We start from the raw sequence: 12,733 nt of genomic DNA, 5'->3' as shown, positions 1-12,733 counted from the left end.
ACCAGTCTGATGGGTGGCTTGCTTTTCTCTCCTTTTTCTTTAGTTTTTTAAAACCAAACTTGTTAGATTTATAGGAAAGCTGTCAGGGTAGTACAGTGAGTTCCCATAAATCCCCTCACCCAGTTGCCACATTGTTCACATCTTACATCACCACATGACATTTATGACAGCTAGACACATAGTGTTGGGACATCCCTGTTAACAATACTACAGACTTTCTTCAGACTTTAAGTTTTTCCACCAATGTCCTTCTGGTCCAGGATCCAAACCAGAATTCCACATTGCATTTAGTATTCCTTTTAAAATTAATATTATAATAAGCAAACGTTGGGGAACCCCCACAAGTGCAGATGTGTTCAAGTGAGGAGTGAGGAAGGGGCAGTGCTTTGGGGCCAGGGGCTTGGCTTCCTTGGTCCTCTCCACCCAAGGGGCTCTTCCCGTGGCTGGCTGGCTGGGACCGGGGCTTTGTCATCCCCACAGGACCTGGGGTGAGTGGGCTCCCAGTAGACTAGAGGAATCAGCTTTTAGATCTTGGGGACCCAGGAGAGATGGAGGGAGGGGACTCAGGGTCCCCTGTGTAGGAAGCCACGGCGGGGAATAAGGCTCAGAGGGGCTGGACTTGGAATCCAGGTCTTTCACTCCTGTTATAAAGGTGGGGCCAGCACGGTGCTGGTGCTGGCGCCGGTGCAGGGAAGATGGCAAGGTGCATGGACCTCCCGGGCCTCCCATGTTGGGGGATCCTCGGTAAACAAAGATTCACACAAATACATACGTAAAATGAGTTACCAATTGTCTTAAACGTCACAAAGGAAAAGATCATGGTTGTAAGAGGGAGATTGAAGGGAGGACCCTCAAGATTGAAGGGAGGACCTAGTTTAAACTTGGGGGTGCAGTGTGGGAGCTGTCTCTGATAAATGACATTTAAGCTGAGACCCCACAGGGAAGGTAGGAATTGGCTGGGAAAACATAGAGAAATGTGTTCTTGACCTCAGAACAGCCCTGAGGAGGAAGAGAGTTTGGGGAGTCAGAGGACGTACAAGAGGACCAGCAGGCTGGGGTGCAATGAGGGAACTTGGCACAGGTTGCCAAGGGACCTTGGACAAGTCGACTGCCCCTTCTCTAGTCTCCCACTCATCCGGAGGTGCGGGCAACATCTTGGCCTCTTGGGTTGGACTTGGAGGTATCAGACTGCCGCTACCCAGAACTTCGCAACCCTAAGTCCCATGGGCCCCCACGGCTGGCCTGAGACCAACCGCCCCCCTGGCCCCACACACATCCACCTTCACCTCCTCCACTCTGCATGCTGCAGACACCCAGGATCCTGAGGGCCACCTGGCCAGCCTTCCAACACTGCAAGTTGTCCCAGCCTCAGGACCTTTGCACTGGCCATTCCCTCTGTCTGTAACACTCTGGCCCACAGCTTTGCCTGGCTGGCTGCTTCTTGTCATACAGGTCTTTGGTTCTTCAGAGAGGTCTTCCCTGGCCTCCCTCTCTGATGTTCTTCCTCCTCCTCATCTTTGTACATCTCCCTGTTTCATTTGTCATACCCCTGATATGATCTGAAGTCATCTTTATGTGTTTGCTGTTTACCCCTAGACCTTGTCTGTCTTGTTCACATCCCTGGGACCCAGTGCAGGGAGCAAAGGGGTACTCTAAATGCTCATTAAATGAACCCTCTCTGTTCCCTCCCTTGTTCTCCATGGTTACAAGTCACCTGTGTTCTCTCCCAGGGAACACTCCTTCCAGGGCCATCAGAGATTCTCCCCCTCAACTCTTTGGGGGTCATTGACAACTTCTCAGAGAATTAGAAGAAGGCCACAGCCTTTGCTGCTAGCACTAACATACATGTTCAAGGTGGTACCAGCTCCTCTGCCACCCAGCCCTGCAGTTCTGGGAAAGGGCACCCAAAAGGGACAAATCAGATCAACAAACGTGTGCCAGGCATCCAGGAAGGTATGAGGCAGGCCCTGTGCTCCAGACATAGGCTCCTCAGTGCACTGACTGTCATGGTGCTCAGGGCTCTCCTCCCATGGGGCGTGACATCAGGGTCACACAGCAGCCTCTGGACTTGGGGAGGGAGATGGAATGAGACTGCAGTTGTCTACACCTAGAGGCCTTCATGGAGGTGTGGACCTTTGAGTGGGGCTTTGAGGGGTAAATAGGAGTTCACAAAGCCAGTGGGGAAGGGAAGAACATTCATTAGGTGCTAGATGTATTATTCACAAAAACTTCACTGCAAATGAAAACCAGTTGTCTCCTTTGTCAGACTGCCCGAACATGATTGCTGAGGAACTCCGGCCGACCCCAAAGAGCAAGTGAGTTACTCAGAGCCAAATAATTTCAAAAAGCAGAATTAGAAAAGCCTCTGAAAAATTATTTTTTACTCAAAAAAAAATGTTTAATGTAGTTCACAGGTCGTTTTGTAGGCTTGCTGTGATGTGGAGTGGGGTCTCCTCAAGACGTCACGCCAGGGCCTCTGAGGTCTTAAAACAGCTCTGGGCAGCCAGAGAGGAAGACCTGTTGGCAGTCTTGTGTGAAGCTAAACATACACCTACCTTATGACCCAGCAGTCCCACTCCTAGGTATTTACCTAAGAGGAAAGAAAGCCTCTGTCCACCCAGAGACTTGTATACACATGTTCAAAGCAACTTTGTTCCTAACCGCCCCACGCTGGAAACACCCCAAACATCCATCAGCAGGAGGCTGGATAAACAAATTGAGGTACGTCCGTGACACGTCTCAGCAGTAAAACGGAGCAGACTCTCCATCATGCAGCATCTCACACGACCCTCACCCACGTCACACTGGGCGAAAGAAACCAGACGAGAAAGGCTCAAATCATGATTGACTGCTTTGCACACAGTTCACAAACAGACACAGGTAACTGGTATTTCTAGAAGGCAGGGCGGCGGTTAACTCTGCTGCAGGTGTAGTGGGAAAGGGCGCAAAGAAACTTTCTGGGAGGCTGGTTACGTCCTTGATTTTGATTCGAGTGGTGAATGTCTAAAAAAACTCATGGAGCTGGACGCTGACAGTTGGTACAGTTCATCCACTTCATGATGTAAATGTTACTCCTCAAGAGAAGCAGAAGCAGCCCTGGTACCCACTGCACCCGTGGCCCAGGACGATAAGGCACTTGTGTGGCAGGAAAGCGAAACTCAGCCGCCAGCCAGGGCTTATTTTCACTTTCCCGCCTGGTCTGCGGTGTGTGGCGGTGCAGCTGCTGGTGCGCCGCTGGGACAGGGGAGGCAGGCACGTGAACCAGGTCCCCAGGGGAGGGCTGCAGGGAGCCCGAGAGGGACAGGAGGTCCCGAGATCGCCTCCTCCGTGTCCTTCAGGCAGCGCCTCTGCTGGGACTCACTCCAGATGCGGCCTCCGTTTCCCCCAATCCCCTCCTCCGTGCTCTGTGTATCCACGTTGCGGACTGTCAAAAAAAGGACGCAGAAAACGTGAATGATTATGAGCCTCTGGGTTTTTTTTAATTAAAAATTTTAAAACATCAGCCATGAAAAAACGAAATTTTGCCATTTGCAGCAACATGGATGGACTTGGAGGGCATTACACTAAATGAAATAAGTCAGACAGAGAAAGACAAACAATGTATATCACTTATAGGTGAAATCTAAAAAATACAGCAGGTCGGGGGAAGGTATAGCTCAGTAGTAGAGTGTGTGCTCAGCATGCACGAGGTCCTGGGTTCAGTTCCCAATACCTCCATTAAATAATAAACACATAAATAAACGTGACTACCCTCCCAACAACAAAAATAAATAAATAAAATTCTTAAAAATTAAAAACACAACAAATAAAAATACAACGAATATATCAAACAAGCAGACTCACAGATACAGAGAAGAAACTAGTGGTTACCAGTGGGGAGAGAAAAGAGGGGAGGGGCAAAATAAGGGAAAGGGATTAAGAGACACAAACTATTATGTATAAAATAAGCTACAAGGACATATTGTACAACACAGGGAATGTGGCCAGTATTTTGTAATAACTATAAATGGAGTATAAACTTTAACAATTGTGAAGCACCATATTGTAGACCTGTAACTTATGTGATATTGTACCTTACCTATACCTCAATTAAAAAAAAAAAAAAGACTAGAAGAAACCCACATTAGGTCCAAATGTGTTCATCTGAGAAGAGAGAAAAGTGTGGAATTTGTATTACACTGAGCTGTTCCTCTTGCATTTCCCAGAAGTTTGGATTAAAAAGAGGGAGAAGGTGAGCCCTTCAGTGTAGCTGCCTGGTCCAGAAAGCCCTCGGGATCCTTGTCCTCATCCCCTGTTTAAAGGTGAGGATACTGAGGCTGGCCCACACTGTGTCTTTTCCCCAAAGCTCCCATTTTACAGATGGATCAGCTGAGGCTGAGGGGCATGAACTGACTTATCCAAGGTGAGGGCCAGCTAGGGGAATTTGGGTCTGATGTTCTTTTCATTCCCTGGGGGCAGCCGGGCGCAAGGGGAGCTGTGGCCCCACCCCCTCAGTCACTTCTCTCTTCCCTGCAGCCTGGGAAGGCATGGCCTGAAATTCAGATGATGGCCCTTTGGCTGTCAGGACAAAGGGGGGCCAGCAGCCATCCCTGCCCCTGCCTCCCAGACCAGCGGGAGGCCTCCCTTGCTTTCCTGCTGGGATAATGGGCGGGGGTCAGTCTGCTCTGGGCAGGCAGGAAGCCAAGTAAACACCGAGGCTCTGCTGCCTGGACAGGTACTGCCACTCGTCCCTCCCGGAATTTTGGACCAAAGGACGCTGCAGAGGGAAGGAGAGGAAGCTACTTATGGAGTCAAGTGGAAACTGGACAGGCATGTTCAGCCCTCTGAGCCTCAGTTTCCTTACCTGGAAACAGGGCTGATAAGAGCAACCTTTAGGTTCCTTGTAAGGATTAGAAACATCACCAGAGCAGGATCTGGCTTGTGCACTAAAAGGCAGTAGAAGGTCGTGGTTATAGCTGGGGCTTTGGAGCAGGGCTGCTCTGGTTCACATCCCAGCTCTACCCTAACCAGTCTTGTGAGCTTGGGCACAGGACTTAACTTCCCTTCTGGGCATCCAGTTCACACTCAGCAGATATTTACTGAGCGCCTACAGTATGTGCAGGGACTCCTAGGTCTTGGTTTCTCCATCTGCCAAATGGGGATAACAATTCTGTCTCACAGGGTCATGGGGAGGATTAAATATCACTGTGCCTGTGAATCCTGAGCATGGCTTCTGGACAGCGAGCACTTGGTGTGCTATTCCAGGAGCAGCAGCCCTCCCGCAGTGGTGGCCCAATGACCGGTGGGCAGGGAGCCTGGGCTTGGCCTGTGTGGCTTTCAGAATCAGGCCTCTCTGCTCCCTTGCCGGTCAGGGTCCTGAAACTCCTTGCTTGGGCCACCCGTGCCCTCTCATTGCTCAGCTTCCACCCCTCACTGGGGTCACTTGTCCAGGGATGCTTTCTCCGTAAAAAAGAAAAAGTAAAGCCATCTATTGTGGCTGCATTTGGTATGAAGATGGCTGTGATGCAGGCTGGAGTCTTTGTTACATATTCATTATCACCAGTTTTGTTTTTCCCTCTTACTTTAAAAACACTCAAATTTAAAACAGTTCAGTAGGCCCCCAAGAGTATTCTGGCCCCGGGTGCTGCTCCCGCTGAGCTCAGTGGGGAGGTCGGCCCTGCTCAGGCTTTTCCAGACCATAAATCACCTCCTCACCTCTTCCTGGGAGGCCTCCGTTGCAGGGCTGGAAACCGGGCCCAGAATTTTCCAGGGAACAACATTCCCTCTGTGGAATCCCACCCAGCTTTACGCCATCACCCCTGAAACGGGCTCTCTCCACTCCTTTCCCGGGGGAGCAGGGTCGAGGCGGTGGACAGGGCTTGCGGAAGCCGAAGCCACAACAGTAGACCTCCTAGCAGCTGGGGACGGAGGCCTCCTGCATGCCTGCTCGCGGGTCACCCTCACATCTGGTATTTCATTTAACCCACTGGTCACCTTGTTGGACAAATGAGGCAGCTGAAGCCAAAAACCAAAGAACTTGTCCAAGGTTACCCAGTGAGTGGAAGATTTAAAATCAGGCTGGCTAAGCAAGGGATCCCCAAAAGTTTTTGACCTCCGTCCCCATATCAGTATAAAACACTGGCAGGAGCGCCTGTGTGTACTTGGTAATAAATCACATGTGCTGTATTCTTTCCTCGGGCTGCTGTAACAAATGACCACAGACTGGATGGCTTCAACTGCAGGAATTTCTTCTCCCATGGTTCTGGAGGCCAGAAGTCTGAAACCAAGGTGTCCTCAGGGCTGGTTCCTCCTGGAGGCTCTGGGGGAGAATCCCCAGGTCTCTCTCCTCGCTTCTGGTGGCCGCTAGACATCTTTGGGGTCCCTTGGGTTGTAGATACATCACTCCAAGCTCTGCCTGCATCTTCACATGGCCTTCTCTTTTCTTATAAAGACACTTGTCCCTGGAGTTAGGCTCACTTGAGTCCAGGATGATCTCATCCTGAGAGCCCTTTATATTGTGTCTTTTTTTTTTTAAGTACAGTCGGTTACAATGTGTCAATTTCTGGGGTACAGCACAGTGTCCTAGTCACACATATACATACATTTGTTTTCATATTCTTTTTTCATTAAAGGTTATTACAAGATATTGAATATAGTTCCCTATGCTATACAGAAGAAATTTGGTTTTTTTTAATCTATTTTTGTGTGTAGTGACTAACATTTGCAAATCTCAGACTCCCAAATTTATCCCTTCCCACTCCCTTTTCCTAGTAACCCTAAGATTGTTTACTAAATCTGTGAGTCTGTTTCTGTTTTGTAGATGAGTTCATTAGTGTCCTACTCTTTTCTTTTTTTATATTCCACATATGAGTGATATTATATGGTATTTTTCTTTCTTTTTCTGACTTCACTTAGAATGATGATCTCTGGGTCAATCCATGTTGCTACAAATGGCATTATTTTATTCTTTTTTATGATTGAGTAGTAAAGTAGTCCATTGTATAAATATGCCACAACTTCTTTATCTAGTCATCTGTCAATGGACATTTAGGTTGCTTCCATGTCTTGGCTATTGTATCTAGTGCTGCAATGAACATTGGGGTGCATGTATCTTTTTGAATTAGAGTTCCCTGCAGATATGTGCCCAGGAGTGGGATTGCTGGATCATACTGTAAGTCTATTTTTAGTTTTTTGAGGAATCTCCATCCTGTTTTCCATAATGGCTCCACCAAACTACATTCCCACCAGTAGTGTAAGAGTGTTCCCTTTTTCCCACACACTCTCTAGTATTTATCGTTCATGGACTTCTGAATGATGGCCATTCTGACTGGTGTGAGATGATACCTCATTGTAGTTTTGATTTGCACTTCTCTAATAATTAGCGATATTGAGCATTTTTTTCATGTGCCTACTGGCCATTTGTAGGTCTTTGTTGGAGAATTGCTTGTTTAGGTCTTCTGTCCATTTTTCGATTGAGTGTTTTTTTTTGTCATTAAATTGTATGAGCTGTTTATATATTCTGGAAATTAAACCTTTGTCAGTCGCATCATTTGCGAATATTTTCTTCCATTCTGTAGGTTGTCATTTTGTTTTGCTTATGGTTTCCTTTGCTGTGCAAAAGCTTATAAGTTTAATTAGGGCCCACTTGTTAATTTTTGCTTTTATATCTATTTCCTGGGTAGACTGCCCTAGGAGAACATTGCTAAGATTTTTGAGAGCCTTAATTACATCTGCAAAGATGTAATTTCCAAATAAGGTCGTCTTCACAGGTTTTGGGGGTTAGGACAGAGACATATCTTTTTCGGGGCCACTATTCAACCCACTCCACGCGAGATGCAGACAAATGCCAAAAGGACTCAGAAGCAGCTGTCTGAAAAATGACGAGGCTATGAATAATAGTGATATCTTAGCATATTGCCCAGTGTCAGGCACAGAGTGGGTGCTCAAAGCTATATATGTTTATCTACTTAAGAGAAAATGTTTGTCTCAGAGAAAACATTCAAGTGTTCTGGTTTTGCCCAGTTGAGAAGTTTTAGCCAACACCAGCAGGTCTGAATGCAGCTGGGACCCTTTCTCATGGGACTTGGTTGAAAACACCTTTGGTCTCCTTTTCTGCTTGGCAAACAAGCACTGTTCCAGCTTCAGGTTGGTACAGGCCCCTCCTGTGACACTTTACCTGCAGATGGACCTTTGTTTGCCCAGCCTCAGGCCTCTACTCCTGCCTACACGGTGCCCCTGCCTTCAACCCACCGGCTGTTGAGAATGTGTTTTATAAAAACACTCGCTCTGTTCACCTGCAGCCCTAAGAAGACTTGGCCTGTTCACTGCCACATCCTCTCACCTAGAAAAGGAGCCAGACACAGACATTTGTCCACTGAATAGCTGAGACCTCTCCCCCTGCCCACCTCTCTGACTCTGGCCCCCACCCACCCCCTCACCCATTATGTGTTGCCCCCTTTCAGTTCCTGGAATTGCAATCACATTCCCGCCCCAGGGCCTTTGCTGGGCTATTCCCTTTGCCTGGAATGCCCTTCTAATCACTCAGATCTTAGCAAAATGTCGCAGGCCTGCCCTGCCCTCCCAGGCACAGCACAGCCTCTCCCAACCTACTCACATTCTCTGTCCGCCCCACACACACCAGGACCATCCAGTCTCCTCGCCTGCCCACCTGCACCACATTCCAGTGCCCTTGAAAGCAAGGATGTTGACATGTTCACGGCTGCAGCCCCAAGTCAGAAATGCTCAGAAAAGAACGTGTTCAATGCATGGTTACATTGTAACTGTGAACCAGAGGGCTTCAAAGGATGGAGAATTCCCTATAATTGTGGCAAAACATGGTCCCTGGGAAAGCATTTCGCACTGTGTCCATCAGATCTTCCGTGGGGTGGGCACTCCCCAAAGACTGAGCTGCGTCACTTTATTTAACCCGCTGATTAATGCATCACCTGCCCTTGTAGTCGCTCTTCCTTTCCATCCGCATTTCACTCAACTTGTGGTTAAACAGAGGCCAGGCTTTCTGTGCTGGTCCAGGACACTAAACAACATGAAGGCCTGTCTCGGTCATTGGGTTATTTGGATCTTATAGTGCCAGGCATACAGTGGTGCCTCATTAATGTTGGCCACTTGGAGGTAGGAAGTCACATCCTTTCAGCAGTTCTGTCTGTGGCACCCTGGGCTGGTGATGTTCCTTCTCTGAGCCCCAACTTCCTAGTCTATGAAACAGCGCTCATAAGACTTGCCCTGGAATCCTTTTATTTTTAATTTATTTTTATTGAGGTAAAATTGGCTTATAACATTAGATGTTCCACGCGTAAAACATTGTATTTCTATTTCGTTATATCCTACAGCACGCTCACCACCAAAAAATGTAGTTTCTGTCCCTCACAATTGATCCTATTTGCCCGTTTCTACCCCCACCTTCCCCTCTGGTAACCGCCACTCCATTCTCCGTAACAACGCGTTTGTTTTTGTTTGTTCATTGGTTTTGTGTGTGTGTTTTGTTGTTTTTTAGATTCCACATATGAGTGAAATCATCTGTTTTTCTCTGACTTACTTCACTTAGCGTAATACCCTCAAGGTCCATCCACATTGTAGTCACAAATAGCAAGGTTTTCTCTTCCCCCACCCCACATTGGAATTTTGAACGAGTGACAGCAGGGATTCTCAGCCAGGCTGCAGACAGCCCAGGCTTTACAAATCTCGTCCAGTCTCCACCCCTCCAACTAATTGGATCAGTCTAGGGTGGGGCGACCACATCTGTTTGTTTTAAAAGTTCCCTGGGTCTATGATAGAATATCATTTGGCGATAAAAAAATAAATGAAGTTTTGACACTTGCTACAACACGGATCAACCGGCATGGAAGAAGCCAGACATGAAAGACCGCATTTTGTATGATCCCATTTATAGGCAATGTTTAAATAGGCAAATCTGTAGTGACAGAAAGTAGGTTAGCGGTTGCCTAGTGTGGGGGAGGGGAGATGGGGAGGGGCTGTAAATGGATGCAGGGTGTCTTTTCGGGGTGATGAAAATATTCTGAAATTGATGTGGTGATGGTTGCACAATTCATACACTAAAACCACTATTTTTTTTCTGCAGACACTAAAAACCACTTTAAATGAGTGAAATGTATGGTATGTGGGTTGTATCTTAATAGAGCTGTTATTTAAAAAATTTCCAGAAGAGAAAAACTTCTCACCATGGCTGAGAACCACAGAGCTGGGGCAGGTGAGCACGGAGGATCCGGCGCCCACAGGCCCCCAGTGGCAGAGGAAGCTGGGGTGGGGTGGGTGCCGTGTAATTCCAAGTGTGGACTCTGGCCTCTCCTACAGTTCTATTAAAATACAGATTCAGGGTAGGGGGTCCACCCCTGCTCCGATGCTGTGGAGAAATGGGGCTGGGAATGTGAATTTTAACCTCCATGTGAAAGGACTAAACCCTCTGGTTTAAGACAACTGTGTGCGAGTGAGGGGGGCGAACTACTGAGCGTTACAGATCTTCTGCCCAGAAACTGCATGCTGCCGGGGGCTCGGGGGTCGAGGACCCCTGGGCCCTGAGGACACAGGACACAAACCATGAGTGACCCTGTGAGAAATCAGCTGAGTGGTAACAAAGGATTGGAGGAGAAATAAACTAAAGTTAAAACTGTCTCATTTTAAATGACCCTCAATAACTCACTTAGTTCCTAGTAAGGGGCTCTTCCCCCACTGAAAAAACAGATCCTAACATTTGGGAAAGGAAGGCAGCCTTTGCATTTTGGGTTTTTTGGGGGGAATTTTACACGTGTGCATGCTGGGGTGGAGGCCGTCAGACTGAGGCAGGGAACATGCAGTCCCAGAGGCTCCCACGGGCCCTGCACAGCCAACACCTCTCCATATATAGGTCCCCCTGGGATCAGACTCTGTCACCAGAGTCCCTCCCCTGTTCATCATATGAATAACGCTGATCTGAGCACTCCTGTACGTGCCTTTTGACGACCACACAACTGCATTGCTCTTGGGCGCCAGGACTCAGAGGTGGGGTTGCGGGATCATAGGCCATGCATGCGTCCAGCCTCAGAAGATGCTGCCAGACAGATTCCCTCAGTGTCATATCGACTTCACCCCCAGCGGCAAGCAGTGGCTCTCTGTCCTCAACACACAGGCCGTGGGGTGGGGGTTGGCACCCACAAGACCTTTCTCAAAGAATCCCTGGTCTCAGGGCCTTGACCACCAGCTCCCACCTACGATATCAGGAACTCGAGGTGGGGCCCAGCCCCTCAGGGGCTGCTGGAGCTTGTCCACGTGAGAGCCGCTGCCCACAGCTTCACGGTGAGGACGAGGGCTCTGCCCCTCACTTGCTGCATCACCTTGATGTGGTTCTTAACCTGTCAGACCTCAGTTTCCTCATCTGTGGTAACCATACCTACCCCACAGTCTGATTTCAAGAATTATAATGAGCTAATGTCCGGACAGTCATTGGAACTGGAAACGGTCCTTGGTGCCCAGCTAGCACTCAACAAATGGTTGTAAAACTAAAAGACAGATCTATGCCTGGCCCAAGGGAGTGGGTACCAACGTGGCCTGCTGCGTCAGTGCCCTGTGACTATTGGTTAAGTGACACACAGAGAATGTGCTGCTGCCTTCCTGGCCCTGGTCCAAGGGAAAGGTCAAGTCTGAGGGGCTTCAAGGGATGTGTGTGGGGTCGGAATGGGGCAGGGCCATCACCCTGGATGTTCAGGGAAAGGGCAGCTCCAGACCCTTGTCTCTGGAGAAGTAGCTGCACAGCCAGGTCCCTCTCTCTCTCAAGGGGCCTGAAGTGCCGCTAACACCTTTCTCTGGTTCCACTTCAGTTTCTTGGAAAGTACTTACCTTTCCTACTTTGGCCCCTCCCCTCAGCCCCACCCAGGATCTGGGCACCAGAGGCGCCAGGCATCTTGAACCATGTCCAAAGCTGACAGATAAGAAGTGCCCCTTGTATCTGCCAAGGCTGAAGTGACACACACCCAGGGCTGGACGTTCCACCTCTGGGTGGCATCGCTCATAGAAGCTCCAAAGAACCAGAGTGTAAGGGGACTTGGCACAACAATGCTGTGGTCATAAAAGGCTGAAGATAGCCAGTGTGCCCGGCAGTCTGGAAGTGGCGAGGTGAATTACAGGCAGCCCATACCATAACCCAGGTTTTATGTGCTGACAGGGAGATGAAGTGCGGGGTGAGAAAAGCAAGCGGCAGGTCTGGATGCAGAGTATGCTTTCGTTTGTATACGTGAGAAAAAACTGTGTGTGTTTCTATGTGCTGGTCAACGCAGAGCATCTTTCTGAAACGGCATAAGAAATTGATCACAGGAATTGCCTCCAAGGAGGACAGCTGGGAGGCTGGGGATGCGGTGGGAGGGAAGCCGACTTTTTTCTGCAAGCCTTTGGATGCTTTGAATTTTTGTTCAAATCATATGCATGCATTGTTATGGTAGTTGGGTTTTGTTTTGTTTTCTCCCAAAGGAAGAAAGAGAAGATAGAAGCTTGCTTTCTTAAACTAGGTTGCTGGAGGGACATCCTCTGTTCCTCATTTTCTGAATGATTTAGGTCAACATCAATTAGGGTTCTGGACTCAGACAGTCTGGGTTCAAATCTCAGCTGCACCACTTCATAGCTAACTCGGGAAAGTTGTCTGACCTCTCCAAGCCTTGGTTTTCTCCCCGTAAAATGGCCCATTATTGATACAATATGTTCATATCGACTTGGTTTTGATATTAATAATAGTTCCTGCCTTACACTCTTG

At 48.4% G+C, this 12,733-nt stretch overlaps 1 long non-coding RNA gene across 1 annotated transcript; it reads right to left on the bottom strand.

Annotated features, from left to right (window-relative positions):
* Positions 1-2,828: 2,828 nt before the first annotated feature.
* Positions 2,829-5,742, bottom strand: LOC140686910 (uncharacterized). The gene is made up of 2 exons (XR_012060914.1): positions 5,695-5,742; positions 2,829-3,424 (listed from the first exon to the last, which is right to left on the bottom strand). It is a non-coding gene; the product is annotated as an uncharacterized lncRNA (long non-coding RNA).
* Positions 5,743-12,733: the final 6,991 nt, after the last annotated feature.

Source organism: Vicugna pacos, chromosome 18, assembly GCF_048564905.1.
Source record: "Vicugna pacos chromosome 18, VicPac4, whole genome shotgun sequence".
Taxonomy (NCBI): domain Eukaryota; kingdom Metazoa; phylum Chordata; class Mammalia; order Artiodactyla; family Camelidae; genus Vicugna; species Vicugna pacos.
This window is presented reverse-complemented; position numbering and strand designations above follow the sequence as displayed.